The sequence below is a fragment of the Camelina sativa genome, chromosome 10 (assembly GCF_000633955.1).
Source record: "Camelina sativa cultivar DH55 chromosome 10, Cs, whole genome shotgun sequence".
Taxonomy (NCBI): domain Eukaryota; kingdom Viridiplantae; phylum Streptophyta; class Magnoliopsida; order Brassicales; family Brassicaceae; genus Camelina; species Camelina sativa.
The window spans coordinates 22,210,382-22,217,629 of NC_025694.1; positions in this window are offsets into that span (position 1 = coordinate 22,210,382).

Consider the following 7,248-nt stretch of genomic DNA (forward strand, 5'->3'; position numbering starts at 1 on the left):
TTCTGTGACGTACAACTCACCAATAGATGAAAATCCAGAAACTGAATTACGCATAGTCGTGAGAAGATTGTGACGATGGCTTAAAGCGTCAGCAACTCGGTTCAGCTTTCCAGATTGATGTTTAATTGTAAATGTGAAATGTAGGAGAAATGCAATCCACGCTGCATGTCGAGATGAAACCTTCGCTTGACTATCAAGGTAGCATAGAGCATCATGATCTGTGAAGAGAACAAAATCACAGTGACAAAGATAATGCTTCCAATGTTTTATGGCTTGGACTATAGCATAGAACTCCACATCATATGTGTTGTGCTGGCTTCGAGCACCCGATAATTTATCATTAAAATAGCTACGGATCGAGTTTGTTGACTAAGAACAACTCCAATTCCTAGATTAGAAGCATCACAATGCAACTCAAAATTCAAGGAAAAATCGGGAAGAACGAGAACCGGTGTGGTTGTTAATTTGTGTTTAATGACTTCAAACGCTTGATGCGCCATTTCTGTCCACTCAAAATTTCCTTCACGCATGCAGTCCGCAATCGGAGCCATAATGCTGCCAAAATGCGGAACAAAACGTAGATAAAAAGATGCAAGACCGTTGAAGCTTCTTACGTCTGTAATTGTTGTGGGATAGGCCATGACTTGATGGATTCTATCCTGGACACGTCAACAGATAAACCATCCTTTGAAATCATATAATCAAAGAATAAGACACAATCTGTTCCAAAATGACATTTGTGCTTTGCAGCAAAGAATCGTTCTTTCCGTAAGACACCTAAAACTACTCGTAGATGATGAATATGATCATCCAAAGAAGAACTGAAATATGAGTATATCATCAAAATATATTACCACAAACTTCCCAATGAAAGGACGAAGCGCTTGATTTATTACCCTCATAAACGTATTAGGGCCGTCCGATAACCCGAAAGGCATAACAAGCCATTCAAACAGTCCTTCTCGATTCTTAAAAGCTGTTTTCCATTCATCACCGGGGCGAATCCGAATCTGATGATAACGCTCTTGAGATCGATTTTTGAGAAGATTTTGGAAGTACCAATTTGGTCAAGAAGGTCGTCTAGTCGTGGAATAGGAAAACGGTAACGTACGGTTATCTTATTGAAGGCACGACTATCAACACACATACACCAAGAGCCATCTGTTTTAGGAATCAACAAAGTGGGACCTGCACATGGACTAAGACTCTCGCGAATATGACCTTTAGCCACTAAATCTTCAACTTGACGTCTTAGTTCTTCATGATCTTGTGGACTCATCCGATAATGAGGTCGATTAGGGAGCGTAGCTCATGGAACCAAATCAATATTATGTTGGATATCACGTATGGTGGAAGCTCACTAGGTAGCTTGGTTGGAAAGACATCTTGAAACTCATGTAAAAGCGTGCTCAATGCAAGATTAGGAGAGTAGCTTGGTAAACAATCACTTGCAACTGAGAGTAAAGCAAAGGAAAACCCGGTCTGGTGAAACTCTTCTTCAAAGTATCACAAGAACAGATCAAAGCGAGTTTGAACAAAGACTTAGTCATTGGAGTATCCTTATGGGGCGTGGTCAAAGGCGCAGAAGGTTCCTTTGGCAACAATGTGATTGTTCGATTATCGTACATGAATCTATAAGAGTTGCGCTTCCTGTCATGAGTGGTTTCTCTATCATAATGCCATGGTCTTCCAAAAATCAAGTGACTCACGTCCATAGTCAAAACATCACAATAGATCTTATCCTTGTAAATCGAACCAATAGAGAACGAAACAAGCGCTCGATGTGTTACTCGAGATTTTGTCCCTTCTTTTATCCACATGAGTTTGTATGGATAAGGATGTGCTTCTTTTTGAAGGCCCAATTTGCGAACTGCATAGTCCGAGATTATGTTGTGGCAGGAACCAGAGTAAATAATGAACCAACACACTTTACCTTTAACCGTACAAGTCAACTGAAAAATATTTGTGCGAAGCCATGGTTCCTCCATAACTTGGGGTGCTAAACAGATGCGGCGAACCACCAAAAGAGGACCTGTATCACCGGTAAGATATGTGTTCTCAAGGGTATTTGTCTCCTCAACATCATCGTTGTAAGTACTATATGATGGATCAAATTCCTCAATTAAGAGACCTCGTCTTGATTGATTTGGACATGCAGTTTGTCTGTGACCTGGTTCTCCACAAGTGAAACAACGATATGATGGTGTACGTGTAGAACGACAAAGCGTTTGATCCTCTGTTGTAGCTGGTGCTCGATTAGAAATAGTAGAACACGAAGTATTCGCAATTAAATCTGTGTTTTCCTGTAACAGCCCTTTACCCACGTTCTGGTCTTGTAGTGAAGAATTGCGAGACCTTGTAGACGCATTCAAGTTTCTAGAAGATGAACCTAATTTCTGTTCAATTCTAAAATTCCAAAGGCAACGTTTGGTCCCCGGAAACGGCGCCAAATTGATCAGCATGTCAATTAAAACCCAATGTGTACTCCACCACGATCTAGTGGTATCGTTGTAACACTTCAGGATCGAATCCACAGAGACCAAACAATTGCACTATGAAACTATGAAGATCAAATATAGCTAAGACAAAAGAGGAAGTTTGTGAAGCAAGTAATAATTAAACAAACGGAAAGTAAATAAGTTGTTTCTAAATCAAAAAGGAAATATTGGGCACAGGGAATCTATGGGGAATATAATCTCGGACTAAGGTGGTTAGATGGGGATGCATTAGACACCGTCCTAGAACTCAAATCATGGTTGTAAAGCTAACCTACTTTCGCAGCGTTAACTATCTATGCAATGAATTCACTAAACCCTAAACCGTTGTTTGGATCTCGCAAACCAAACAAGCAATAAAAGTTCAAGTTTGATCTGTTCACAAGGTGCCTCAACTTCAACTTTTGTTGGCTAAGGTCCACCTTGCTCACCTAAGTTATTTTCCAGCAACTCAACAACACTTTTGGTGCCACGATGAATTAAACCTATGATCATAAACTAGGTAGCTAATCTGGTTTAGGCTTTAAGAACAACTATAGATGAAGAACAAAAGAGATCAACCCCAAATCTAAAACACCATCATTAGAGAATTATAAACCCCTTTGAAACCCAAAACCCAATAGATAAACTACTCAGCCATAGAGAAACAGAAACAACAAATCAAAGATGAAGAAAGCATAATTGAATTGCAAAAAAATAGAAAATAGGGTTTAGAAATCTTCTCCAAGGTGTCAAAAAGGATTAGAGATCTTCTCCCAAAGTTTACAAGTGCTCAAAGGCTGCGTAGAATAAAAGTTGACTTTCTAAAGGTCGTGCCTCGTGCTTAAATACTAAAATAAAACCCTAAAAGTCGGTTTAAAACGAAAAAAGAAAAATTGTATCGGGCTCGGGGTCGGTGGATCTGAATGTGGATCAGCCGATCCAGGATGCTTTTTCTGTGTTTGCTCCATCTGCTTGCTAGTCCGATCAGTCTTCACCAAATTGGTTCCAGATGCTTATTTTCATCCCAAAGCGCTCAGATTCCTTCCAAAGTCACCTAGAACCTGTATAAACTCATAAAAGACTAAAAAGACTCTAAAAGCACACTTTGACTCAATAAAAGACTCAAAACAAACCTAAAAACTATGGTTAAAACCTATAAAATACCGACACGTCAATTCCCCCGGACTTGAATCTTTGCTTGTCCTCAAGCAAGAACAAACAAAAACTCAAGATCAGAGAAAATGTTTGAAAGTGAAAACTCACATATTCTTGGGAACCTATTCTTTGCACACTTCATCAAATCAAATTAAGAACTACTTTTTGTACTTTGCCCATGATTAGTATCAACACTCCCTACTCCGAACTCCACAACCTTAAAGAACCTTCAGTCTCCCCATCATTGTCTCTCTACATCAGATTAGTAAAAAGGTGCGGTCTTACCATGGGAGTATCGATCATTGAAATTTTTGACTCCTTCAACCTTTAAGTTCCCAAGACTTCCTTCATATGCTCCATTTCCTCTCTCTTTTCTCACTTCCAAAAGATTGATTTCTCCCTAATTTTCTAGGGTATCATTGTTTTATTTGTATCAATCCTTTGCTCTTTTCTTGCGGACAGGTTTTCATGAGCTCCAAAGGATGTACGGGTTTACGCACAACCCTCGGTTTACTTCTTTATTACCTATATCCTCCTCTTCTTCTTCTTCTTTTCTTTTCTCTTTTTCTGTTTTTTTTTTACTCAGTAGTGAAGGGAAGAGAGAGGGGAAGCATACTTTGCAAGGAGATGCATGTCTCGTGAGGCTTGAAGGGACGATTCTTGGCCGATATATGCGAAGCCCCAAGGAAAGAAGTTAAATCCGGTTAAGTCCTTTCAAAGCTAGAGACAACGCAAGATCAACTGAATGTCCTCTTCAGTGAGGGTCTTTTGGGGCATGTTGATTCTTCTCATGTTCGTTCCAAGCTTCATTCAAAAATCAAAAGTACTAAAGCAATCATAAGAGTGTTAATTCAAAGCAAAGACTCCTAGAAATGATCATAGTTTCCCAAAAAAAATTTTCTTTAGAATAAAAAGACTCAAAGAAAAGAAAAATCAAAAAGAAACAACAAAAGAAATCGACATTGGTAACCTGGAGACACCCCTCCCCCGGACTTACTTCACACCGTCCCGGTGTGAAAGCAAAGCCAGAAAAAGAATGAATCCCACAAAGAAAAATAAGAAAAAAAAATGAAAAAGAAAAAGTAAAGATAATAAACAAAAATCGGTGATTTCGCATCTGGTGTTGGAGTAGTGTTGGAAAGGGTGGGGAACGACTGATCGAAAACATTATTGAACTTGGAGATACCTGCAGCAAACTAACGGGATCGATCAATATGTAAGGAGGATCGATCGATCTGTAAGGAGGATCGACCGATCCAAAGCTCCTAGAACAAAAGATTTTGCATCTTCTGCGTTTGGAACTTGTTCCTGAAAACACTTAACATCGGACGTGATTTCACCGTAACAAATCCTAAAAACAAACCAAAATCCTAAGACAAATAAAAAAAATAAAGGGTAAGCCAGCACATACCCCATGGGTTGCCTCCCATAAGCGCTTGGTTAAGGTCTATAGCTTGATCGTGGTTTTAGGTGTCAAGTGATGGGAGGATGAGAACTTGTGTCAAAACAAGCTCTCCCATTCGTCATCTTAAGCTCGAGAATCTTTTTCATCATATCATCCATTGCTTCTTGGCATTTCTCTTTAAACTCCGGAGTGAGGATGGATGTAACCTTAGAAAAAGGCCGAGACTTTCCTTTACACTTCACCTTATACTCAATGGTGTCTCTAACATATATCTGGGGTACCAAAGTTATGTGAAGATCGCGTATTACTCTCTCTATCTTTGGCTTGTCTCTCTTCTTAACCTTCTTAGACCTCTTCTCAGAAGAATGAGTTTTTCCATCCATGACTTCGTTGACCTCATTCTTTTTACCATTCTCTCCCATTAGCATGACATCCACCTTCTTCTCATCTTCTACAGTTAGACAATGTTTTGTAGCTTCATTTGTAGTGACTGTGTTGTAGAAGACTTTATCATCAATGTTAGATAAAGTGATCCTCTTATTCGGCAAGTCAACAATTGTTCCCACTGTTGCTAGGAAAGGTCTCCCAAAAATCAAAGGCATAACAGAACCCTCGCTCATTTCTACAACATGAAAATCTGTAGGAACCAAACAACTCCCAACTTGAACATCTAAATTACTAATGAAGCCTTGTGGAGTCGTGGTGACAGCATTTGAAAACTTAAGATGGACCTTATAAGCCTTCATATCGTCAATCCCCAACCTCTCTGCAACAGCTTTAGACATTACATTCACACTGGATCCAATATCATAAAGGGAATCCTCAAAATTCACTCCTAAGATGGAGCATGGAACAACAAATTTTCCTGGATCTTCTAACTTGGGTAGTCTTTTCAAAACTGGAGCATGAATGTTCTTCTTCTCTAGGGCCAAAAACGCCTTAACCTCCACCAAATCCTTTTCTTCAACCACAACATCATTGTAAACCTTCCTAAACAAAGAGATATGCTTTACTGCCTCTGTAAAGGGAATGTCAGCAGTGAACTCACTCATAACTTCTTTGTACCGATCATACTTCTTTTCATCCAGAGGTTTCTTCACATGTCTTCTTGGAAAAGGAATTTGTGGCCTATAGGGCTTTGGTTCCACAAGAAGTGATTCCTTGGTATTCATAATAGGAGTAGATGAATCAAAATTCCCTATTCTTGCAGCATGGATTGGCCGATCAACAGAAGGAGTGAAATTTTATGAGACAGGCTCTGCAACAACGACAGGATCGACTGATCTATAGGGGCGATCAGTCAATCCAACTTCTATGGGGATCAAACTCGAATTATCAGAATAAATAGGACTGGTCAATCTATGCTCAAGACTGATCGATCCTGGCTCTACGGAAGCCAAACATGAGTTGATCACAGCACAACTCAGCTCATCTTCAATCCCACCATGGAGTGTTATAGCATTGCATGACTCTTTATGCTTAGAGCTAGAAGAAATAGCAGAGGCTCTCTTATCAATGGAATCAACACGTGAACTTAACCTCTCAAATTTCCCATTCAAATCATTGTACATGCTATCAATTTTGACATTAATCTCAGCAGAACTTTTCTTATGGCCGTCCAGTAGTGCTTGCATCATCAATTCGAGTTTCTTATCTTGTGGAGCTGCAGATGGAGCATGATATCCTTGGACATTTTAGCTATTAAATCCAGCACCCTTGTTCTAAAATCCTTGCGGGAAGTTACCTTGTTGATTATGTGGAGGATACACCTGATCTTGAGAATTTTCAACGTTGGTGTTTCTGTAAGAGAGATCAGGATGATTTCTATAATTCTGATTAAACCCATGATTCTGATAGTTCCCTTTTCCTCTTACATAGTTCAGCTCCTCTGTTCCCATAAAACCTGAATTTACTCCAACTTGCTGATAAACACCCGTCTGCCCGTCGCACATGTTGATAGCTTGTTGATCTCTCTTCAAAAGAAGGTCTACCTTAGCAGTGAGATTCTTAATAACATCTGTATTCACGGAGCTAACAACACGCACAGAACGATCATACTCATGACTATGACTGTTGTTACTCGCTGCAAGGTTTTCGATCAAGAGGTTTGCTTCAGCGGCAGTGTTAGTAGAAAAATCTCCTCTGCTGGCGGTGTCGAGTGCCATCTGATACTTCTGGTCAATTCCTCCATAAAAGATGTTTATAAGATTC